The following is a 27,262-nucleotide window of genomic DNA, read 5'->3' as shown; positions in this document are numbered from 1 at the left end:
GGTGATTTGATAGGGGTTGCACTGAATGTGTAGATTGCTTTGGGTAGTATAGTCATTTTCACAATGTTGATTCTTCCAATCCAAGAACATGGTATATCTCTCCATCTATTTGTGTTGTCTTTGATTTCTTTCATCAGTATCTTAGAGTTTTCTGCACACAGGTCGTTTGCCTCCTTAAGTAGGTTTATTCCTAGGTATTTTATTCTTTTTGTTGCAATGGTAAATATGATTGTTTTCTTAATTTCTCTTTCTGATCTTTCGTTGTTAGTGTATAGTGGTGCTGGGAAAACTGGACAGCTACATGTAAACGAATTAAATTAGAAATCTCCCTAACACCGTACACAAAAATAAACTCAGAGTGGACTAAAGACCTAAATGTAAGGTCAGACACTATAAAACTCTTAGAGGAAAAAACATAGGCAGAACACACTTTGACATAAATCGCAGCAAGATCTTTTTTGACCCACCTCCTAGAGTAATGAAAATAAAAACACAAATAAACACATGGGACCTAATTAAATTTAAAAGCTTTTGCACAGCAAAAGAAACTATAAACAAGATGAAAAGACAACCGTCAGAATGGGAGAAAATATTTGCAAATGAAGCAACTGACAAAGGATTAATCTCCAAAATTTACAAGCAGCTCATGCATCTCAATATCAAAAACACAAACAACCCAATCAAAAAGTGGGCAGAAGACCTAAATAGACATTTCCCCAAAGAAGACATACAGATGGCCAACAAACACATGAAAAAATGCTCAACATCACTAATTATTAGAGAAATGCAAATCAAAACTACGAGGTATCACCTCACACTGGTCAGAATGACCATCAACAAAAAATCTGAAAACAATAAATGCTGGAGAGGATGTGGAGAAAAGGGAACCCTCATGCACTGTTGGTGGGAATGTAAATTGATACAGCCACTATGGAAAACACTATGGAGGTTCTTTAAAAAACTAAAAATAGAACTACCACATGACACAGCAATCCCACTACGGGGCAAATACCCTGAGAAAACCATAATTCAAACAGACACACGAGGACTTCCCTGGTGCAGTGGTTAAGAATCCACCTGCCAATGCAGGGGACATGGGTTCGAGCCCTGGTCCAGGAAGATGCCGCGGAGCAACTAAGCCCACGAACCACAACTGCTGAGCCTGTGCTCTAGAGACCGCGAGCCACAACTACTGAGCCCGTGTGCCACAACTACTGAAGCCCACATGCTTACAGCCCGTGCTCCACAACAGAAGCCACCACAATGAGAAGCCCATGAACCACAACAAAGAGTAGCCCCTGCTCACCGCAACTAGAGAAAACCCACGCACAGCAACGAAGACCCAATGCAGCCAAAATAAATAAATAAATTCATTTTTTTTAAAAAAGACACATGCACCCCAATGTTCACTGCAGCACCATTTACAGTAGCCAGGACATGGAAGCAACTTAAATGTCCATCAACAGAGGAATGGATAAAGAAGATGTGGTACATATACAATGGAATATTACTCAGCCATAAAAAGGAACAAAATTGGGTCAATTGTAGAGGTGGATGAACCTAGAGAGTGTCATACAGAGTGAAGTAAGTCAGAAAGAGAAAAACAAATATTGTATATTAACGCATATATGTGGAATCTAGAAAAATGGTATAGATTATCTTATTTGCAAATCAGAAACAGAGACACAGACATAGAGAACAAATGTATGGATAACAAGAGGGAAAGGGGGGTGGGAGGAATTGGGAGATTGGGGTTGACATATATACACTATTGATACTATGTATAAAATAGATAATTAATGAGAACATACTGTATAGCACAGGCAACTCTACTTAATGCTCTGTGGTGACCTAAATGGGAAGGAAATCCAAAAAAGAGGAGGTATAACTATTTCACTTTGCTGTACAGTGGAAACTAACACAACATTGTAAAGCAACTATACTCCAATAAAAATTAATTTTAAAAAATAAAAGGAAAGAAAAAATAAATAAATATCCCCTCCCCCCAAAAAAAGAAGCTTTTGTCTCTGAGCCTCTCACTCACCCTTCTCAACTTGGCCCGGTGGTGCTGGAACTGTATTCTGCAAATCACATTTCTGTTTTGCCAGCTGGGCTCTGCCGATAAGGGGCATTAGGGGAAAGGACTGGGAGAGGAAAAGAATCTTGCTCTTTCCTATTTCTCCCTGCTTCTGTCAGCATCTGGAGGACTTCTTTGCCCTGGAAGGATCAATTAATTGGTTCTAGTTGCAGTTGCAGTTCTAGTTTGCTGCTTTTTTTTTTTTTTTAGACTCTCAGAGCCAACTCTAGCATTCTTCCTCAGAGATACCAGCACCAGTCCCTCTTCTGAGGTTTGAGTCCTACCTTCTTGGGGTCACTCCTCCAAACTTCTAATTTCTAATAATCCCAACTTTTTCTCTTTGTTCCACAACCCTAGAGGTGATGGCTGCTTCCTGCTGTTACTGCCTCTGGGACACCTGTTCGTTCTCTTTTGCCTTTTCAGTTCTCTAATACCTGGTTAGTAACTCTTTATAGCACGTTCTCCCTGCCAAATAGTGGTATGGTTCCTGTTACCTGACTGGATCCCAACTGATACACCTTAATACAGCATATTTATTCTTCAGTCTTGATTTGGTTTTGGTTTTGCTTTTCTTCCATGTTTTCCCCTCAAGCCAAATGAGCAGTTACCCCTCCTCTCATCCTCCAGGACTCTACTCATGTGTCCTTGATGAAGACCTCAGCTCCAACCAGTCTCTCCCTCTGAACTCCAACAGTATCACTACCACGAGAAGCCACGACATCTGTGGAATGCACCTTGGCGAGGGTCAGAAAGCCTGGTTCAAGAACCAGCTCTGCTATTCACTGGGTCTTTCTGAGATTCAGATTTCTTACCTATGTAACGCCACTCTTTCATAACTCTGTGTTCTATGTTTCTCATTGGTAAATCCTGTCTTTCCAAGGAGATTATAACTCCTTTAGAGCCAAAAGCTTTGCCTGAAACCATCTTTAGTGCACCCCTTTATCTTTACTATGCCTGGCATCATTGTGCAGGCTAAGCACACAGTGAGGGCTCTCGAAATCCTTTCTAACTAAAACCTCAGAATTTGTGTGAACCAGATTTTTCAAATTGGCGGTCTGGGAACCAAATTCTATCCACAAATATGATTTGTTTGGGCTACAGTGAATTTTTGTTAACTAGTTGTCATCATTTGTCAATTGGGAGATTTTATATACAAATCCAAATTGCGTCCTTCAGATTTCACAGATGAGAAAATTTGTGATGAGGAGGTGAAGGAAATTGTGCAATGTCAAGGACTCCATCAAGAGTAAAATGGTCACTCAGGGCTTCCCTGGTGGCGCAGTGGTTGAGAGTCCGCCTGCCGATGCAGGGGACACGGGTTCGTGCCCCGGCCCGGGGAGATCCCACATGCCGCAGAGCGGCTGGGCCCGTGAGCCATGGCCGCTGAGCCTGCGCGTCCGGAGCCTGTGCTCCGCAACGGGAGAGGCCACAGCAGTGAGAGGTCCGCGTTCCGCAAAAAAAAAAAAAAAAAGTAAAATGGTCACTCAAATATGAATACCTCTTTTGATTTGGGGGTTCCTGAACCTCCTTGCTTCTGTAAAATGATATCATGAAGGGAGGGTGGGGGAAAGAATGCCATAACAAACGAAAGTTTAAATCTTAAACTATACTTGTCTTTGTCATTTGCCAAATCCTCTCACTTATTATCGATGTACAGCAGGTTTTAATACTCTATGATAAGATTGCCTTAACACTTTTTCAGTGCAATGTTATTTTCAAGTAATTATAAATGATCAACATTTCATTTCACTTGTATTGGCATTCATAATTAACAGAATTCACTGTGATTGATTTTGAAGAAAACTGATACCAAGGTATTTGTTCTCTGTAATGTAAAATTAATTGCAGATGTATGATTGAGGGAAATTTTTTCCTGCTGTTTTCATAGCTATCAAAACTCTTGTGGACTGTTCAATAAATGGTGTTGAGACAACTGTATTCCTATAGAAAAAAAATTAAGTTTTTCTCTTACGCAATACATGCATAGAAATATAACTGCATAAAGAGTGAAGGGAAAATGTAATAAAACTTTTAAATATTAAAAAAAAAATTCTTGGACTCTACTCTCTGTGTTCCTATCCCACATGCTATGCTGTCTCCCTTACTATTCTAATTCCCTGTCACATTTAAAAGTAATGGCTACTCTTTCTTAAAACTCTTTCATTGCTTAAAACTTCCTCATTGTAATAACAGCAGCCACCATTTACTGAGCACTTACTATGTGCCACACAGTAGGTCAAGTGCTTGATAAATGTGTCTTGATTAATACACAAGAGAAGCTTTGAAAGTAATATTATCCCCATTTTACAGAGAAAAACAGCAGAGGCTCCGAGACGATAAATAGATTGCCATCAATGACACTGCCAGTGCCTGGTGGTGCCAGTGTTCCTGACATAATACCCTCTCTCTCAGTGTTCTTCCTTCCTCTGTTTCCTCTACCTTTTGCCTCCTTCACAGGCCCCTCTTCTTCTGCTGGACCCCAACATAAGGGTGTTTTCCAGCCTTCCGTCTTCACCCATGTCACTGTGAACCTAACATGCCAACTGTACATGTTCATTCCAACCTCTCTCTTCAGCTCCAGTCAGTACCTAGTTATAGTGAAAAGTGGGATTTGGAGCCCAGTGATACTGGCTCAGCCCCTTCCCAGCTGTATGACCTTAGACAAGGTACTTAATCTTTCCAGGCTTCATTTTCTCATCTAGAAATAGGATAATAGAGCTGATTCCAAGGGTTAAATGAGACAGTACAGTTAAAGCAATTGGCACTTAATACATATTCAATAAATATTGGCTACTATTATTATTATTTCAAACTGTCTGGATCATCCCAACATAAGTATCCCAATACCCTTCAAACTCAACGTGTCTCCTTGAAGAACCTAGGGGTAAGACAGGAATAAAGACACAGACCTACTAGAGAATGGACTTGAGGATATGGGGAGGGGGAAGGGTAAGCTGGGACAAAGTGAGAGAGAGGCATGGACATATATACGCTACCTTACGTTTGGTAGCTAGCTAGTGGGAAGCAGCCGCATAGCACAGGGAGATCAGCTCGGTGCTTTGTGACCACCTAGAGGGGTGGGATAGGGAGAGTGGGAGGGAGGGAGACGCAAGAGGGAAGAGATATGGGAACATATGTATATGTATAACTGATTCACTTTGTTATAAAGCAGAAACTAACACACCATTGTAAAGCAATTATACTCCAATAAAGATGTAAAAAAAACCTCAACGTGTCTGCAACAGAGGCTTCATTTCCTCTTACGAGCTGCCCCTCCCCTGCCTTCTCTTTTATGGTGAACGGTGCTGCCACTCTTCACCAATTCGCTCAAATCAGAAGTCTAGGTAACTCCTGCACTCTCCTAGGAGTTAGAAGAAAAACTGCCCCGATTTTTAAGTCTAACTCTAGAATCTATCATCCAAACTTGTATAAGAGGGGTATCTTTCTAAATTTCAGATGTGTTCACTTCCGCCCACCTCATTTAAACTCCCTCAGTGGATCACTACGACCTTTGGAATGAGGTGCAAATGTCTCAGCAGAGCACATACAACCTTTCAATATCCAGTCTCTGCTGATTCTCCAGTCTCACTTCCCACCCCCTCCATGACCCAAAGAGACAGAACTGTCGCCCTGAACAGACACTTGTTTTTTATGCCTTAATAAGCTGGCAAATGCAGTTTCCAGGAGTTAAAAGTGCCCTCCTGGCTAACTCTTTCCTGCCCTTCTAAGTGCCACTCATACATGCTTCTTTCCACATTTTCAGCAGCTCCTGAAGTCTGTTTGGCGTCCTCCTCTGGGTGGCCCTCACAGCCTGCCCTCACCTCTCCCTTAGCCCTTTCACAGAGGACCCTCACTGCAACCAGCATCAGGACAGTATCTGAGAAGCACCTGACAAGTGAAACTCTTGCTAAGAAGTCACCTAAGTTCTGAGATGAAAAGTAGACATGTTGGTGGCACAATTACAAATGTCTGTGCAAACACAAAATTTGAGTGCTGAGGACAACTCTGCAAGTCTAATCAAATCCTTTTAATTGGCATATGAGAACTAGAGAATTTAGGAAGGTTACGGGACTTATTCAAGTTCCTACAGCTGTTCATACAGTCCAGGTTCATCCCTGAACACCAGTCTGGGCAAGGTAAGCGATCCAAATCTATGCCTCCAACTAGAACACAATTGCCCTCCAAGCTTACATAAATGATTTATTTACTTCTAATTTGTCATGTTACAGAAAAGCTCTTGGACAGTTTGGAGAAATACTTAAAAGGAATAAGACTTTCGTTTTCTTACAGCTAATGAAGGAATCCTACAATGGTAGATGACAGAGATTGTGAGGTTGGGCGGTTGTATGAAAGCCGAGAAGAGACAGGCTAAAACGCCTAGAAAGATTAGTATTTAAAGGTCTGCTATTAGATCTGGTGCATTTTCTGCAAGTGAATTACAAATCTGCCTGCAAGCTACTTGGCAGCCAACACAGAAAGGTGGGTAGGATCTACTCTTCAATCACAATGTATGATAAAAACAAACCAGTGGTTCAGGAGACACATTCCCGATGCTGCAATCTAAAAGGAATTTCTCCCATGGGCCTTTGTGAAGGAAAAAATATGTGAAACAGAGTAAACAATGTCTTTAAAATAATTCTGAGTTTCAGACTGTCATCTTGTATTATGTTATTCAATGCAGGCCCAAAGCCTAAAAAAGTGTAGTTTAGGAAAATTGTTGGGATTGGGTAGAGGGCAAAATGATATGGACAACATATACGTTTTGGCACAAAAGAGTCTGCGTGCTTCGTGAGGGCAGGCAGCCCCTGTCTTGTTCATTGTTTTGCTCCTTGGAGCGTCATCTCCTACAGTGGAGAGGCTCAATGGTTCAAATGTCCAACAAAACACCAAATGAACAAATCTACATAAACAGTTCATACCTCAGTCAGTCAAGGGGGAAAAGTAAGATGTGAGAAGTTACAGCTTTTCAAGGCAGAACTGGGATTATTGACTGGGATCCCAGCAGACATCAGTTTCAGGCCCTACACTGGTATGCAAAGAATTTGAACAACAGTTTCAGAAGAAACATTTCAAGTTTGCAGTTAATACTAAATTGGAAGAGACAGCAAATAATGAGAAACAAAGCAGGCAGATAAAAGGGTTTTGGATATTTCAAGTACCTACCCAGCTAATAAATGCAAATGAAGTTCAGTGCAGATAAGCACAGAATTATGAGTCTGGAAGCAAAGAAGAAAAAGGAGGACCATCTGCTTAATGGAAATGAGCTGCATGGTGCTGACCAGGAATGAGATCTGGGGAATTATTACAGGACAAATCCCTCAAGCTTTCAACCCACTTTGCCGCAATGGAAAAGAAACACGATGATGAGCTATATTAAACCACAATACACGACTATCGAGTCACGCTCCACATTGGGTGAAAATGAAACCAAAGCAAGGAAAGAATAAGATTTTTTTTTTTTAATTTAAACCGTCATTCTGTTCAGGGCAGGACCATGATCTTTTTTTTAATCTCAACCTTCAGCTATTGTCCTCTGCACATTTACTGGAAGGTGTTTCTTTGTGGTTTGCTTGCATTCTCTGTCATTTTCTATGCTGTTCCACAATTATTCAAGGGTCCGCAGAATACGGCCATCATACCTGATAGCAGGAGCCATCACTGTAAAAAATCAGAAGACATGTGGATTACAAAGGTTGAGTGGCTCCTTCTGCCAAAGCCTTACATTTTCCTTTTTTTTTTTTTTTAATTGTTTGGTCAAAACAAGAATCATAGATTCATAGCTTTTAAAGCTAGAAGGCATTCTAAGTACACCTTTATGAGCCTCCTAATGATAGCCGCTATTACTAGCACCACGTTACACCTGAACGTCTCAGACTCAGGGGTCCAGTCATGTCAACCGACCACATTTCAGTCCACTCTAGAACTATTCGAGTCAAACAAACTCAACACAAGGTTGAAGGAGACAGGTGTGATGGACGGAATACCTAAAGGCTTTCCTGGGTGAAAACAGTTCTCCCTACTCTTGCTGTGGTTCCTGAAATCCCATATCATTCATTCAACAACTATTTCCTGGATCCTTCCTATGGGCTAAGTACCGTTCTAAGTAGTGATGATATAACAGTAAACAAAAGAGACAATACCCTTGTCTTCATTGAGCTTAAATTCTAGTGAAAGGAGAGAAGCAATAAACAAATAAACATGGAAATGAGGTGGACACTCTCAAGTAATGGGAAGTGCTAGGAAGGTATAAACTGGATAACATGGAAAAAAACCCAGAGAGGGGTGAGGGGGACAAGTTAAGGAGGATTGTCAAGAAAGACCATTCCGAGGAGGTGACATCTAAGGACTGGAGGACTTGAAGAATGAGAAGCCCACAGGGAAACTCCATGACAAAATACAATTATGACTCGAAGAGGTTAAGGCATTGAAAAAAATTATTATTTGCTAAAATCTCATTCTGAATTAATTTGGCAGATTTTTTTAATCCAATCACCTTGTAAAACTGTTTAAGAAAAAGAAAAAAATGAGAATAGATTATATTTAATATGGGAGAAGGATACAATGGGTTAGGAACACAGGATTCAGATTAACGAGCAAGTCCTCAACCTTGATAAAGGAGAAAACAAGGGACAATGTTTACTGAAAGAGATAGAAAGCTTAAAAGATAGAAAGATTTCAAGGAAGATTTCAAGCAATTATCAGAGCATGCTCCACTAGATTTAGCCATATTTTCCTCAATAACAATCTTACTTCAGAAATGGCATTTTCTTCATCTAATCAGTGACTTCTACATAGTTTAACTTATATAAACTAACAGTGGTTCAATTTTCTTTTGAAATAGGAAGAGCTGTAGAATACCATGGGCACAGCCTCTAAGATGACCCTCATTGATCCCAGCCTCCTGATATTCGTGACTTTATGTAATCCTTTCTCCTGAGTATAGGTTGGACCTAGACACTCACTTCTATAAACAGGATGCAGAGAAAGGGGTAAGATGTCACTTCCAAGATTAAGGTGCAAAGAGACTGTGGCTCCCATGGTGCATGCCTTCTCTTACTCACTCTGCCAGAAGACAGACACCCTGATGTGAGCTGCCTTATGGAGATGTCCGTGGGGCAAGAAACTGAGGGAGGACTGAATCCTGCCAACAACCACATAAGCGAGTTTAGCAGATCCTCTCCCAGTTGAGCCTTCAGGTAACACTGCATTCCCAGCCCACACTTTAATTGCAGCCTTGTTAGAGAAGCTGAGGCAGAGGCTTCCAGCTAAGCCATGTATGGATTCCTGCTCACAGAAACTGGGAGATAATAGATGTTTATTGTATTAGACTGCTAAGTTTGGGGGTAATGTGTTACACAGCAATAGATAACTAATATGCATACCATGAAAGCACTTTCAGATTGTGTTCTGTCTCCATTTGACATTTTCTACTTTCACCCAACCCTACTTATACTGTAAAATTCTATCTTCCCCATGCCTCCTTGAGCATCTGCTGAAGATTGGGACTGGGGTGAGGCTGCATGCAAAGGTAGCAAGTTAAAGGACAATAACAACAGTGGGCCATTACATTCCATGTCATTCTTCATATAATCTCATAACATTGCATGGGATATTAACAAACCCTAGCAAAGTATCTGTTGTCTGTGATTTAAGTTATTTGTTCAACTAGTCAGAACTTGATGATTTTCTTTCCTGGGGTTAGTTTGGGGCATCCCTAAGCTCAGGTAACCAAGGGATATGATACCCTCTCCACTTAAAGAGAAACACATCTGCAGCCTCCCCACCGATTGAGGGTATTACAGCCAATCTCTCCTTTAGCAACTCTTTCCTGGTAGCCCCCTGAAGTTCCCAGCTTGACTCTGCCACACACAGAGACAAATAAAATGTGATAAACCCCCAGCTAACACCAGCAAAGAAAATTAAATCAATTAAGATTATTAAGAGTTTGTAATTTGAATTGAATTACTTTTGGATTAAATACCATCATTTCTCTTAATATAAACTCAAGTTTATTTGGGTGAACCAAAGAGAAGCTCTTATTATATCTAAGTGAATAACACCCTCCTTGCATATCTTTGAAAAACTAAGGAATTTCTCTAGAACACTGTAGAGGTTGCTCCTATAATCCCAAAATAAATACAATACTGATTAAAAGAGACAGCCCCTATATAGTACTGCCACTGGCTATTAGCAACAAGGTGCTACATAGTAGGTCTTCTTGACCACAGCAACCACAGAGATATCAGGCGTTTCAAACTCAGAGAGAGAGTTCTGGATTACAGAGAACTTCCAAAAATAAAGACAAAAAAATACACTTAAAAGACTTTGGAAAGCATTTCTCCCTTGCCCCATGGCCTCACCATGGAGGGAACCAGTCCAACAGGGGGCAATCCAAAGGAGGAGAGCCTAAGAGAACACTCCTACTTCCACCTCTTTGTTTTAACCTTTCCACAACATTGGCCTACATAAAAATCAATACATGTGCCAACCTTTCAACATGAACAGTTCTCTTACATAGGCTTCCATTCTGGGAACAGCCACAGATTTAAGCCCAAACTCTCCACTGCAGCACCACTGAGGCCACGTAGGAATACCTAAATTAGAATTTGGCCCTAACAACACTGATCCTCTTCATCACCACTTAAAATTTACCTTCATAAATGGAACCTAATGGGAAGCAATGGGAAAACGCTTTTCCTGTAAACCTCCCCTTGATGTATTTCATTTATGAATGAAGAAATCTAATTTCAATTTTAAGGTTTCCTTTACCAGATTAAAAAGAAGTTCAGGCATATACTTTTTAATCTGTGCCCCTTACATTTATATTGATAACCCTCATTCTCACCTTTCTAAGAATTCTTTCCAGCATTTAGACTTTAAATCTCTTTTTTAGTGAAAATCACAATATTATCTCCTGGGTTAAAGTTTGGGAACCACTTAAAAAAAAAAAAAAAAATATATATATATATACACACACACATACAGTTACATTCCACTTTAACATCAATACTGCTAGATAGTATTTCCTTTGTTGAAAAAAGATGACAGCAAAGCCTCAAATTCTAGCGGAAGCCCCAGAGACTACCTTCTCCAATGCCCTAGTGTATTGAGTCATTAGGAGTTTTTTAAAGTTAGAATTTATCTTTTCTTTTATGTTTGAATGCTGCACATAGTTGCTTTGTGTTCTACTGAGCCTTAGTGCTCAGGTATTTATGAAAACAAAATGTTTGAAAAGTCAGTGATCCAAGGGATCTTGCCTATACCAAGCACAAGGAGCAGAAAAGGACAAAGTGAGACAGAGACAATGGTCTTCTCAAATGTATTAAAGTTGCTAAGCTATCAAATAAAATGAAAAAATAGGGTTGATGTAATGTCTTTTTCTGAAGACAAAATTAATTATGCTATTTGCCTGTACACCTTTGTAGTACTTATCTTTTTATTCATCAGATTGTTGGTTGTGCCTTTTATGCACTCTAAAAATAAAAATTATTCCAGCTTTCATCAAAACTGGCAGTATTCTCCATAATGTGCAAAATTCTTTATCTTTACAGGGAAAAGCTTGTGAGAGAGTCACTGAATTTAAAGATTACAGGATGAAAGGAGAAATTGTTATAGAAATTTCCTTATATCCACACTACTGACTTTTAAGAAAAGCAATACTACATACATTTGAAAGAAATATCCATATAAATAATACTTTATTAATGATACAGAATAATGAACATGTTGGTCAGAATAATCAATTCTGATTTTGGTGTACCAAAATTAATTTTGGTGTACCAAATTAAGATGCTGAATGCTTTAATGTTTTCATCTTATAAAATTATTTAACATTCTTCATTAACCTTTCCTGAGAAGCTCCCAAAAATATATCTACATTAGACTGCCCAATCCCTTAAAGGTATAATTTCATTAAGTTTTTTATAAAATAATTCTATACTCTATAAATAAAAATGATTTTAAAATCTGTCCTTCACAAGAGAAAGAATTTGTGAGATCCAAAAAATTCTGTAGTTTAATAGTATTCTACCAATGTTAATTTCTTAGTTTGATAAATGTACCATGGTTATATAAGATGGTACCATGGTTATATAAGATGTTACCATGGGGGAAGCAGGGTGAAGGGTGTACAGAAACTCTCTGCACTGTCTTTGCAAGTCTTCCGCAAATTTAAAATTCCTTAAAAATAAAAGTTTTTTAAGAAAAGCATCCTTTGAATTTCAATTTAAGATAGGCAATTGGAGAAGAAAAACTTCCAAGATTTTATTTGTAACCTATTCATAAACATGCAATTAACAAAGAACGTGTGTTCTCAGTTGACTTCTGACATTAAGTCTATTTTATATAGTTCTAGAGACCACACTAAGGCAAAGGGGTCACCACTCCAACATGAGCACAACATATTTGTATTCTCACTCAGACCACAGCCTTTCAAACTCTCTGTAAATCAAGATCTATTTTCAATCACAGAAAAGTAAGAGAAGCAGTTATTTCCAGAATGAAATTATCCAAACCAGTAAAGCATTTTAAAAAGCACATATTATGAAAATTCTGTATTCGTGGAACAGAGCAGAATATTGAACTTAACCTGTCTATGTTCATTACTTACATGGAAATGTTACATTCAAAACTAATATCTTAACTCATGAGAATTTTGAAGCCTTTGTGACTGGCCTACATGTTATGTAATCCCTTGGTGATAGTGAAATCTCATTAGACCGAAGTGTAATGGTGTCGACACATTGTCCCAATGAAGAAACCCATTGTCAGCTCAAACCCAATGTGGAAATCACTCTTCCTAGCAAAAAAAAGAAGGAACCCATAACCCTCCTCTCCACATTAGCACAGAGGGAAACAAGAAAATGACTCAGATGGAAATGGAAAAATGCATAACTGAGAAAATGGCATTTTCTGTTATTATTATCTGATAATAACAGATACAAACATTTCACAGTGTATCAAAGAAAGCAAACCACAGAAGCAATACAGATGATGGAGGCACATGAGATGAAATCTTTACTTTGAGTAACTGCAGATACAATGAAAATTCTCTGCAATTAATAAAAAAAAGTCTGATAACAGGAGGGTTCTGAGCCCAGCACAAATGAATAATGGGACAAGACAGAACAGCTCAGAGAGAAGAGGGCATGCAGAAACTGAACAACTAACAAACAGGAAAAATGGGAACCAGACCATAAGTGAAACAGTTTCCATGGTAATCAGAGATGCAAATTAAGAATCATCGATTCCTAGCAGGAGGGGCCAGAAATGAATCGCTGAGTGGCCTGGTATATCATTTGATAGTTTTGCACTTAATATACTTGCACTTAAGCCAATACTATGTAAGTGTAGGCAACTGAGATTCCACAGTATATGTTCTATCATTCTCAGTAACTTTATTGTCTTAAACTTGACTTAAAGAGACTCTCCAGGTCTTTATAATCTTGCCTGGTTGCTGGACAGTGACCACACTGACAATGTGTTCACTCTGTGCCTGGAGGGGCCCAGGTGGGCAGGCAGGTAATAGGATGACCTGCCACTCACCCTCCAATATAGAATGCTACTCTAACAGGCCTTGTTTCTGGGTGCTACAAACCAAATGTCACTCATGTGGCTATGTTTTACTTTTAAAATGAAGTAAGGGGGCTTCCCTGGTGGCGCAGTGGTTGAGAGTCCGCCTGCCGATGCAGGGGACACGGGTTTGTGCCCTAGTCCGGGAGGATCCGACATGCCGCGGAGCGGCTGGGCCCGTGAGCCACGGCCGCTGAGCCTGCGTGTCCAGAGCCCGTGCTCCACAACGGGAGAGGCCACAACAGTGAGAGGCCCGCATACCACAAAAATAAAATAAAATAAAATAAAATGAAGTAGCAATTGCTACCGGGCTCACAGGAGCATACTGAAGTGTTCATTTTTAAAGAGAACTTTTTGAGATTTATCCATGTTATGGATTGCTTGCCCATTATTATACTTAATAACATTGGATATATATTACAGATGTTATTTTGTATAAATATTTCAGAATTAAAAAGGACTCTAGTGAAAGTTCTAAAATGTCATTTATATATATATTTACATTTGTATGCATATATATACATATATACACATACAAAACAATATATATTAGCTTTCATAGTTGCTCTTCCAAAATCATTTTTCAGAAAATATTTCCTTTTAACTCTGCAGTCCTTCAAAGAGGCAGCTAAAACGTACTGCATGTTATCTTAGTTTTAAGTACTCAATATAAAAATCACAAAGCTCTCTACAGTATCACACTGAATCAGTGAAAGAGAGAATAAAGAACAACTTTCGAAACACTGCAGTAATTCCACAGTTCATAAAACTTGTATACTTTATTAAGATTTCAACATAAATCAATGTTAGTAAAGATAACTATTTTTTAAATCCATTCAATCATAAATGTACTACATTTGTAGATTATACTCCATTACACAGGTCCCCAGAAGCTCTGAGCACGCACTGAAATAAAATGAATACTCGCATCATTTTCTTCTCACTTTCATGACTTGAGGTTAATTGTAAGCTTCTAAAAACAATCTAGGCTTCACTTGAACTAGCTTCAAATGAGAGGCCAGCAATAAAACAAGCAAGCGTTTTTAGCTAGAGGTCTGGTTTCAATGAACAAGTATAAAAACACTCATTCTTTCATTCCTTGAAGGATTTTTTTAAAACCAAATAATTTAGTAAAGGCATTTGGCCTGCTTTCCTAAAAGAAGTGTAGGTGCTCAGAAAATCAAGCCATAATGGAACTGGGGGATATTTTAATGAAATGTAAAATCATTAGACTAGTCCAGACTACAACTCACACTTGCCCAAAATATCTCCATATCTTCACAGTCCCCAGGAGGGAAGATCCTACCAGAAGGGGGAAGTAGAAGAACAAAAGAGGTCCAAACGGTGGACTCATGAACTTTCTGAGCACTCACCATTGTTCTTCAACAAATACTTGCTGAATGCATATGTGTTTGGCACTAGGCTACAAGGAAACAGTGATGAGCCAAACAATATACTAGTACCTTCCTCCTGGGGTTGACACCTAGCAGGAAAGGCAGACAACACACCAAATATTTGATTTACCTTTCTGATAATGGCTAGGAAGAAGAATTTGGGAAGGAATTTTTCGAGCCTGGACAGAAGGTTCAAGTACATTTAGGGAGATGGGGCAAGTAAGGAGAGGAACATCCATCTCCTTAAATAGTAACAATGATATGAAACCAAAAACAGGTTCTATTTGGAGAGATCATTCTGTGTTACAAAGTATTTAAATAAGCACGGTCCCATTTAATTGTCAGAGCCCTGCAGGGGAAGAGGAAGGTAGGTTTTATTGTCTCAGTTATTCAGACTAGGAAACTGAGGTTCAGAGAGTAAAAGGACTCCCTTAAGGTGTCACCAACTAAACCTCTATGGATGGTCTCCACTGTGCTGAACCCAATGTGGATGATACACCCTCACAACTCAATGAGAGGAGTTTGCTGGGCCACTTGGATGACAGGGATGCAGCTGAGGCCATTTCCAGGAAACTTCCTCAGGACCAGGACATCCCTCCTTCAATAACCTGGAAACTGTGAGAGTAGGCATCTCTTCCTTCTGAGGTCCAGAGAGGAAAATATCTCACTCCAGAGTCCTGGAGACCCAAGAAAAGCAGAAGAATCTCTTACAAATGTACTTTGTCAAAAAGAGACCAGGTAAAATTATTTCAAACTATGATGTAACTTCATGATAACATAAAACAGAGAACAGAGCAGCGAGCACATTCTCTCTCTTTTATTGACTATTTTCTTCAAGGAAAATTAATCTGGCCAAAACAGCTTCCTGTATCTACCATTCCATACTGAAACGAGGACTTTTCCTTCTCCCACCACCATCTCCTCCAAAACTGGAGCACTGGATGAGACTGGCAGGTAAATGAATAACCTTTGGGGTTTTTTTCTTCTTATAAAACATCCTGCTGCACACATCTCAGCAATGTGTCTGTCTTCTATCAAAAGCAGCTCTATAGGGACTTCCCTGATGGCACAGTGGTTAAGAATCCACCTCTCAATGCAGAGGACACGGGTTCGAGCCCTGGTCCAGGAAGACCCCACGTGCCGCGCAGCAACTAAGCCCGTGTGCCACAACTACTGAGTCTGTGCTCTAGAGTCCACGAGCCACAACTACTGAGCCCGTGTGCCACAACTACTGAAGCCTGCGTGCCTAGAGCCCGTGCTCCACAACAAGAGAAGCCACCGCAATGAGAAGCCTGCACACTGCCATGAAGAGTAGCCCCCACTCACCGCAACTAGAGAAAGCCCGTGAGCAGCAACGAAGACCCAACACAGCCATAAATAAATAAATTAATTAATTTTAAAAAAAAGCAGCTCTATAAAATCGAAATACACTAAAAGATGACCTCAAGCGAGGCTCTGTGGTTTGGCTATAAAAGAGGTGGTGGCGATGGGCATGTAGTTCCACCCCCAACCCGTGGTCCCAGCTCCCTGAGAGCTTTGCAGGACTGCAGTGCAGTAAACAGTTAACAGTAAATGAAAGGAGATGGGAAAGGGGGAGAGGGAGAGAGTTAGGTTGCAATTTCCTTGTGTGCAGTGAGCCTGAGCATTTTCCATTTCAACTGAATATGAAGAATCATGGCCTTGTTTTAAGGATTTAGGAAAAAGAAGACAGTTTAAAACCAAATGCCTGCTCTCTGCCATGGCAGTTCCACTGGCAGGCTGTAATTTGTCAGGGAGAGAAAATGGAAATGCAGTTATGTTTGTGAAATTCATGGGCTGTTTATCAGCTAGGTAAAGCCCAAAGATACAGGTAGCAGCAAATCTTTCTGTCTGGAAAAGTCTCTCAACGCTGTAAAAGAAAAAGAGAAATTCCCACTATTTTAATATAAAATATAGTTACATTTCATTTTTCTATAGGTTATTCTGAAGCAAAGGGAAGAGGTTAATGGAGGAAAAGAAAGAATCTATAGGACAATAGGCATGTTTCATAGCACATACAGAAGGAACATGAATGTGCATTTCTCAAAAAGAGACATTTCCATTCATGCCCCGACATATGTCTAGCCCATAATTTGGAGGCAAACACCACAAATGACAGTTCTGAGCAAATCACTCCTTTGATACTAGGGTCGCATCAACCAAAAATCTTCTTGGGGGGTAAAAGGTACTGTAATCAATGCAAGCAATAATTTGGGATTTTTCTTTTTTTTTCTTGTCATTCTTGGCTTTTCTGGAAGAATCGAGTTCTCAGTAAAACCTCACCCTTATCTGCAAGTATTAAATGAGCATTCACTAGTTTTGTAGCGAGAAATAATGTACGCAGATAGAAATGTGATAGGCTCCTTAAAAGCCATGTAAAGCAAATTCTGAAAATTGCTTCTTATTCACAGATATTGGTATTTACTTCTGAGCTTCCAGTTTCTAAGCTGTATGTTTTACTCTGAGATACAGTCTTGCTTCATCTTTTCAATGTCAGTATGTCAGTCTTCAATTAAATCAATAATGATGAATATAGAGCTTATTTAGTAATAAACAGAAGGTACATGCACAGACTACAAAAACACCATGTAAATACATCTCAGAATACAGCAGCGCTAAATTTCCATTTCAGCATATCTTACAACCACACTGCGTAACACTAAAGAGACTGGAGTGAAATGACATTTTCAGACCAGGGTTTCCCTGCATGGTTTCCAACCTGATCAGTGTCTGCACTGTTTAAATGAAAAGAGGAAAACACATAAATCATACGCTTTTTCTTCCAGCTTAAACATCCCTTACGGGTATTTCATTCTCTGCAACTTCAAGTGAGCTTCAAAAGCGAATCTAGTCATCAGCATCCAGCCACATGAATAACAGACCATGCTAACTTTCTATCTTCTGATTCTTTGGGGAAATACTTGCTCCCTGGACTCACACAGTACAATTTTACCAAGCTCCTAAAAGGATTGGGGTGTTTCTCCTTCACAGGGTCCTTGTCAGGATTCAAGGCAGCAATTCCCTTAAAGAACATCATACAGTACCGCACACATAACAAGCACTCATTGAATCGTGTTATTTTTGGTATTATCATAATTAGTGATTTTTCTAGTTATTTTCTCTAGATCAGAATTTCTCATTCAAAATGTTGTAACACACCCAGAGAAGGACTGCCACAAAGGAAACTGCAATGATTTTTAGCGGATTTGCGTTCAAATTTTGGCTTCACCATTTAACAAGCATGTAACCTTGGTTAAGTTACTATAACTCACTGAGCTTCATTTTACTTATCTGTGCAACGGAGGTGGTAATACTTATTTCATGGGTTTGGTGCCAGGATTGGATAATAAGACTCCTCACCCCAAGAGGCAGTATAGCAGACAAATATAGAGCATGGAAACTGGGTACAAATGCTAGTGCTGCCAGTTACTGTGTAAGCTTGAGCATTCTTTATCTATGACTCAGTTTCCTCACCTGTAAAATGGGCATAGTGGAGTGAATGTGCCTAATATGGTTGTTGTGAGTACTGGATGAGTTATCAATAACTTCCAGAAAAGTGTCTGGAAGTTATAATGATAGCTGCCATCTTTTCATTTAGTAATGAGATATTTATGGAGCAACTACTGCGTATCTGTCACTGTGCTTAATCACTGAGGACACAAAAAGCAGACATGATCCCTGTGTCTATAAAACGTAAAGTCTAATGGGGAGATAAACACTATTCCAATAATCACATAGATAAATGTTTACTTATGAACTGAGATATGTGCTTGGAGGAAAGCAAACAGTTTTATGAAGGCATAATAAACATGGGAGTCTTCACTGGGGAGAAGGTATTTGAGCCGAGAGCTGAAGGACGAGGAGTTAACTAGGCAAAGAGGACGGGGGACATGGATGCAGGGAAAAGGAGCTGTATGTGCAAAGGTCTTGTGGTGAGGGAGCATGTTGCACCAGAGAAAACGACTGGAGACCAGAGTTGAGGCCGGAAATGTATGCGGGGGCCACACCATGCAGGGCTTGGGGGCCTGGGTGAGGATTTGGGATTTTATCCTAAGAGATAAGGAAACTTTGCAGGAATTTAAGCATTGGAAGGCAAGGGGTTGTGACATGATGGGATTTGCATCTTAGGAAGATCTTGCTGACCGATAAACGATTTGGACACAGGCATAAGTATATTCGGGAGACCAGTTAGGAGGCTATGGCAGGTGGGTCTAGAGCTGGTGGTAGAGATGGAATAAATGGGAACATTTAGTGAATTTACTCAGGGGTCTGTTAAGAGTGCACAGTGGCACTTAGCTGCCTTTCCTTTGTCTATCATTGCCTAGCACAGTTCTCCTGAACCTAAAACAAGGGCACAGATACAGACAGACATGTATAATTAGCTATGGAGTGGGACGTGACCTAAGGATGGTCTAGGTCTGAAAGAAAGAGTAGAATGATAGGAGCAAGCTACAGCAAGCACTCTTTTTTTTTTTTAACATCTTTTTTGGAGTATAATTGCTTTACAACAGGGTGTTAGTTTCTGCTGTATAACAAAGGGAACCAGCTATACATATATATATATCCCCATATCTCCTCCCTCCTGCATCTCCCTCCCACCCTCCCTATCCCACCCCTCTAGGTGGTCACAAAGCACTGAGCTGATCTCCCTGTGCTTTGCAGCTGTTTCCACTAGCTATCTATTTTACATTTGGTAGTGTATATATGCTCATGTCACTCTCTCACTTCATCCCAGCTTACCCTTCCCCCTCCCTGTGTCCTCAAGTCCATTCTCTATGTCTGCATCTTTATTCCTGTCCTGCCCCTATGTTCTTCAGAACCTTTTTTTTAGATTCCATAAATACGTGTTAGCATACAGTATTTGTTTTTCTCTTTCTGACTTACTTCACTCTGTATGACAGACTCTAGGTCCATCCACCTCACTACAAATAACTCAATTTCGTTTCATTTTATGGCTGAGTAATATTCCATTGTATATATGTGCCACATCTTCTTTATCCACTGATCTCTCGATGGACACTTAGGTTACTTCCATGTCCTGGCTATTGTAAATAGAGCTGCAATTAACATTGTGGTACATAACTCCTTTTAAATTATGGTTTCCTCAGGGTATATGCGCAGTACTGGAATTGCTGGGTCATATGGTAGTTCTATTTTTACATTTTTTAAAGAAACTCTATACTGTTCTCCATAGTGGCTGCATCAATTTACATTCCCACCAACTGTGCATGAGGGTTCCCTTTTTCTCCACACCCTCTCCAGCATTTATTGTTTGAAAATTTTTTGAAGATAGCCGTTCTGACTGGTGTGAGGTGATACCTCATTATAGTTTTGATTTGCATTTCTCTAATGATTAGTGATGTTGAGCATTCTTTCATGTGTTTGTTGGCAATCTGTATATCTTCTTTGGAGAAATGTCTATTTAGGTCTTATGCCCAGTTTTGGATTGGGTTGCTTGCTTTTTTGATATTGAACTGCATGAACTGCTTGTAAATTTTGGAGATTAATGTTTTGCCAGTTGCTTCATTTGCAAATGTTTTCTCCCGTTCTGAGGGCTGTCTTTTTGTCTTTTTTTTTTTTTTTTTTTTGCGGTACACAGGCCTCTCACTGTTGTGGCCCCTCCCGTTGCGGAGCACAGGATCCGGACACGCAGGCTCAGCAGCCGTGGCTCACGGGCCTAGCCGCTCCACGGCATGTGGGATATTCTGGGACCAGGGCACGAACCCGTGTCCCCTGCATCAGCAGGCGGACTCTCAATGACTGCACCCCCAGCGAAGCCCTCTTTTTGTCTTTTTTATGGTTTCCTTTGCTATGCAAAAGCTTTTAAGTTTCATTAGGTCCCATTTGTTTCTTTTTGTTTTTATTTCCATTTCTCTAGGAGGTGGGTCAAAAAGGATCTTGCTGTGATTTATGTCATAGTGTGTTCTATCTATGTTTTCCTCTAAGAGTTTTACAGTGTTTGCCCTTAGATATAGGTCTTTAATCCATTTGGAGTATATTTTTGTGTATGGTGTTAAGAAGTGTTCTAATTTCATTCTTTTACATGCAGCTGTCCAGTTTTCCCAGCACCACTTACTGAAGAGGCTCTTTTTTCTCCATTGTACATTCTTGCCTCCTTTATCAAAGATAAGGTGATCATATGTGCGTGAGTTAATCTCTGGGCTTTCTATCCTGTTCCACTGATCTATATTTCTGTTTTTGTGCCAGTAACATACTGTCTTGATTACTGTAGCTTTGCAGTATAGTCTGAAGTCAGGGAGCCTGATTCCTCCAGCTCTGTTTTTTGTTCTCAAGATTGCTTTGGCTATTCAGGGTCTTTTGTGTTTTCATACAAATTGTGAAATATTTTGTTCTAGTTCTGTGAAAAATGCCATGGGTAGTTTGAAAGGCATTGCATTGAATCTGTAGATTGCTTTGGGTAGTATAGTCATTTTCACAATGTTGATTCTTCCAATCCAAGAACATGGTATATCTCTCCATCTGTTTGTATCATCTTTAATTTCTTTCATCAGTGTCATAATCTTTTGTCTCCTTAGGTAGGTTTATTCCTAGGTATTTTATTCTTTTTGTTGCAATGGTAAATTGGAGTGTTTCCTTAATTTCTCTTTCAGATTTTTCATCATTAGTGTATAGGAATGCATGAGATTTCTGGGCATTAATTTTGTATCCTGCTACTTTACCAAATTCATTGATTAGCTCTAGTAGTTTTATGGTAGCATCTTTAGGATACTGTGTGTATAGTATCATGTCATCTACAGTGACAGCTTTACTTTTTCTTTTCCATTTTGGATTCCTTTTATTTCTTTTTCTGCTGTGATTGCTGTGGCTAAAACTTGCAAAACTATGTTGAAAAATAGTGGTGAGAGTGGACAACCTTGTCTTGCTCCTGATCTTAGAGGAAATGGTTTCAGTTTTTCACCATGGAGAACGATGTTGGCTGTGGGTTTGTCATATATGGCTTTTATTATATTGAGGTAAGTTCCCTCTATGCCTACTTTCTGGAGCGTTTTTATCATAAATGGGTGCTGAATTTTGTCAGAAGCTTTTTCTGCATCTATTGAGATGATCATATGGTTTTTCTCCTTCAATTTGTTAATATGGTTTACTACATTGATTGATTTGCGTATATTGAAGAATCCTTGCATTCCTGGGATAAACCCCACGTGATCATGGTGTAAGATCCTTTTAATGTGCTGTTGGATTCTGTTTGCTAGTATTTTGTTGAGGATTTTTGCATCTATGTTCATCAGTGATATTGGCCCGTAGTTTTCTTTCTCTGGGACATCTTTGTCTGGTTTTGCTATCAGGGTGATGGTGACCTCGTAGAAGGAGTTTTGGAGTGTTCCTCACTCTGCTATATTTTGGAAGAGTTTGAGAAGGATAGGTGTTAGCTCTTCTCCAAATGTTTGAGAGAATTCACTGGTGAAGCCATCTGGTCCTGGGCTTTTGGTTGTTGGAAGATTTTTAATCACAGTATCAATTTCAGTGCTTGTGATTGGTCTGTTTATATTTTCTAGTTCTTCCTGGTTCAGTCTTGGAAGGTTGTGCTTTTCTAAGGATTTGTCCACTTCTTCCAGGTTGGCCATTTTATTGGCATATAGTTGCTTGAGTAATTGTTCATATTCCTTTGTATTTCTGCAGTGTCAGTTGTTACTTCTTTTTCATTTCTAACTCTACTGATTTGAGTCTTCTCCCTTTCTCTTGATGACTGTGGCTAATGGTTTATCAATTTTGTTTATCTTCTCAAAAAAACAGCCTTTAGTTTTATTGGTCTTTGTTATTGTTCCCTCCACTTCTTTTTCATTTATTTCTGATGGGATCTTTACGATTTCTTTCCTTCTGCTAACTTTGGGGGTTTTTTGTTCTTCTTTCTCTAATTGCTTTAGGTGTGAGGTTAGGTTGGTTATTTGAGATGTTTCTTGTTTTCTGAGGCAGGATTGTATTGCTATAAACTTCCCTCTTAGAACTGCTTTTGCTGCATCCCATAGGTTTTGGGTCATCATGCTTTCATTGTCATTTGTTTCTAGGTATTTTTTGATTTTCTCTTTGATTTCTTCAGTGATCTCTTGGTTATTTAGTAGTGTATTGTTTAGCCTCCATGTGTTTGTATTTTTTACAGTAATTTTTTCCTGTAATTGATATCTAGTCTCATAGCATTGTGGTCAGAAAAGATACTTGATACAATTTCAATTTTCTTAAATTTACCAAGGCTTGATTTGTGACCCAAGATATGATCTATCCTGGAGAATGTTCCATGAGCACTTGAGAAGTGTATTCTGTTGTTTTTGGATAGAATGTCCTACAAATATCAATTAAGTCCATCTTCTTTAATGTATCATTTAAAGCTTGTGTTTCCTTATTTATTTTCATTTTGGATGATCTGTCCATTGGTGAAAGTGGAGTGTTAAAGTCCCCTACTATGATTGTGTTAGTGTCGATTTCCCCTTTTATGGGTGTTAGCATTTGCCTTATGTATTGAGGTGCTCCTATGTTGGGTGCATAAATATTTACAATTGTTATATCTTCTTCTTGGATTGATCCATTGATCATTATGTAGTGTCCTTCTTTGTCTCTTGTAAGAGTCTTTATTTTTAAATCTGTTTTGTCTGATATGAGAATTGCTACTCCAGCTTTCTTTTGATTTCCATTTTCATGGAATATCTTTTTCCATCCCCTCACTTTCAGTCTGTATGTGTCCCTAGGTCTGAAGTGGGTCTCTCGTAGAAAGCATATATATGGGTCTTGTTTTTGTATCCATTCAGGCAGTCTATGTCTTTTGGTTGGAGCATTTAATCCATTTATATTTAAGGTAATTATTGATATGTATGTTCCTATTACCATTTTCTTAATTGTTTTGGATCTGTTATTGTAGATCTTTTCCTTCTCTTGTGTTTCCTGCCTAATGAAGTTCCTTTAGCATTTGTTGTAAAGCTGGTTTGGTGGTGCTGAATTCCCTTAGTTTTTGCTTGCCTGTAAAGCTTTTAATTTCTCCGTTGAATCTGAATGAGATCCTTGCTGGGTAGAGTAATCTTGGTTGCAGGTTTTTCTCCTTCTTCACTTTAAATATGTCCTGCCACTCCCTTCTGGCTTGCAGAGTTTCTGCTGAAAGATCAGCTGTTCACCTTATGGGGATTCCCTTGTATGTTATTTGTTGTTTTTACCTTGCTGCTGTTAATATTTTTTCTATATATTTAACTTTTGGTAGTTTGATTAATATGTGTCTTGGCGTGTTTCTCCTTGGCTTTATCCTGTATGGGGCTCTCTGTGCTTCCTAGACTTGATTATTTCCTTTTCCATATTAGGGAAGTTTTCAACTATAATCTCTTCAAATATTTTCTCAGTCCCTTTTTTTTTCTCTTCTTTTTCTGGGTCCCATATAATTTGAATGTTGGTGTGTTTAATGTTGTTCCAGAGGTCTCTGAGACTGTCCTCAATTCTTTTCATTCTTTTTTCTTTATTCTGCTCTTTGGTAGTTATTTCCACTATTTTATCTTCCAGGTCACTTATCCTTTCTTCTGCCCCAGTTATTCTGCTATTTATTCCTTCTAGAGAATTTTTATTTCATTTACTGTGTTATTCATTATAGTTTGTTTCCTCTTTAGTTCTTCTAGGTCCTTGTTAAACGTTTCTTGTATTTTCTCCATTCTATTTCCAAGATTTTGGATCATCTTTACTATCATTACTCTGAATTTCTTTTCAGGTAGACTGCCTATTTCCTCTTCATTTGTTTGGTCTGCTGGGTTTTTACCTTGCTCCTTCATCTGCTGTGTGTTTCTCTGTCTTCTCATTTTGCTTAACTTACTGTGTTTGGGGTCTCCTTTTAACAGGCTGCAGGTTCATAGCTCCCGTTGTTCTTGGTGTCTGCCTCCAGTGGCTAAGATTGGTTCAGTGGCTTGTGTAGGCTTCCTGGTGGAGGGGACTGGTGCCTGTGTTCTGGTGGATGAGGCTGGATCTTGTCTTCTGGTGGGCAGGACCATGTCCGGTGGTGTATTTTGGGGTTCCTGTGACCTTATTATGATTTTAGGCAGCCTCTCTACTGATGGGTGGGATTGTGTTCCTGTCTTGCTAGTTGTTTGGCATAGGGTGTCCAGCACTGTAGCTTGCTGGCTGTTCAGTGGAGCTGCATCTTAGCATTGAGATGGAGCTCTCTGGGAGAGTTTTCTCCATTTGATATTATGTGGAGCCGGGAGGTCTCTGGTAGACCAATGTCCTGAACTCGGCTCTCCCACCTCAGAGGTAGAGGCCTGACACCCGGCCGGAGCACCAAGACCCTGTCAGCCACAAGGCTCAGAAAAAAGGGAGAAAGGAAGGACAGAAGGAAGGAAGGAAGGAAGAGAAAGAAAGAAAGAAAGAAAGAAAGAAAAGAAAAGAAAAGAAAGGAAGAAAGAAAATAGTAAAATAAAATAAAGTTACTAAAATAAAAAATTAAAACAATTATTAAAAATTTTAAAAACTTTATAGTAATAAAAAAAGACAAAAAATACGGACAGACAGAACCCTAGGACAAATGGTAAAAGCAAAGCTATACAGACAAAATCACACAAAGAAGCATACACATACACACTCACAGAAAAAGAAAAAGGAAAAAAATATATGTATGTATGTTAAAAAGAAGGAAGAGAGCAACCAAATCAATATCCACCAATGATAATAAACTCTAAATACTAAACTAAGATAAACATAAAACCAGAAACAAATTAGATGCAGAAAGCAAACCACAAGTCTACAGTTGCTCCCAAAGTCCACCGCCTTGATTTTGGGATGATTTGTTGTCTATTCAGGTATTCCACAGATGCAGGGTACATCAAGTTGATTGTGGAGATTTAATCCGCTGCTTCTGAGGCTGCTGGGAGAGATTTCCCTTTCTCTTCTTTGTTCACACAGCTCCTGGGGTTCAGCTTTGGATTTGGCTCCGCCTCTGCGTGTAGGTCACCTGAGGGCATCTGTTCCCCGCCCAGACAGGGCAGGGTTAAAGGAGCAGCTGATTCGGGGGCTCTGGCTCACTCAGGCCGGGTGGAGGGAGGGGCACGGATGCGGGGCGAGCCTGTGGCGGCAGAGGCTGGCGTGACGTTGCACCAGCCTGAGGCGTGCCCTGTGTTCTCCTGAGGAAGTTGTCCCTGGATCACGGGACCCTGGCAGTGGCGGGCTGCGCAGGCTCCCGGGAGGGGAGGTGTAGATAGTGACCTGTGTTTGCACACAGGTTTCTTGGTGGCTGCAGCAGCAGCCTTAGTGTTTTGTGCCTGTCTCTGGTGTCTGTGCTGATAGCCATGGCTCATGCCCATCTCTGGAGCTCGTTTAGGCAGTGTTCTGAATCCCCTCTCCTTGCACCCCGAAACAATGGTCTCTTGCTTCTTAGGCAGGTCCAGACTTTTTCCCAGACTCCCTCCCAGATAGCTGTGGCACACTTGCCCCCTTCAGGCTGTGTTCACACAGCCAACCCCAGTCCTCTCCCTGCGATCTGACCTCTGAAGCCCGAACCTCAGCTCCCAGGCCCCGCTCTCCCCGGCAGGTGAGCAGACAAGCCTCTCGGGCTGGTGAGTGCTGGTCAGCACCGATCCTCTGTGCAGGAATCTCTCCGCTTTGCCCTCTGCAACCCTGTTGCTGCACTCTCCTCCGTGGCTCCAAAGCTTCCCCCTGCCACCACCCATCTCCACCAGTGAAAGGTCTTCCTAGTGTGTGGAAACCTTTCCTCCTTCACAGCTCCCTCCCAGAGGTGCAGGTCCCATCCTCATTCTTTTGTCTCTGTTTTTTCTTTTGCCCTACCCAGGTACGTGGGGAGTTTCTTCCCTTTTGGGAAGTCTGAGGTCTTCTGCCAGCGTTCAGTAGGTGTTCTGTAGGAGTCGTTCCACGTGTAGATGTATTTCTGATGTATTTGTGGGGAGGAAGGTGATCTCCACGTCTTACTCCTCCGCCATCTTGAACGTCCTCTGCAGCAAGCACTCTTGAGGGCGAGTTTTCACATGGACTCCATAGACCAACACCAGCCCAGCCAGAGCAGAGAGCCATCCTGTCACTCAGAAGTTCTGAGGACCCAGGGGCCTCTAGAAATGGGACAAGGCCAAAGCTGTTCTTTTCCCACTGCTGCCTCTTTGCCACCTGCAAAAAAAATCAGCCCTGATCTACTTAAGATCCACTCCTAGGTCTATGTCAGAGATCAACTGAAAAGGCATCTATCAATCTTTTATGTTAATTATACCTACTT

Source organism: Phocoena phocoena, chromosome 12 (genome assembly GCF_963924675.1).
Source record: "Phocoena phocoena chromosome 12, mPhoPho1.1, whole genome shotgun sequence".
NCBI lineage: Eukaryota > Metazoa > Chordata > Mammalia > Artiodactyla > Phocoenidae > Phocoena > Phocoena phocoena.
This window is presented reverse-complemented; position numbering follows the sequence as displayed.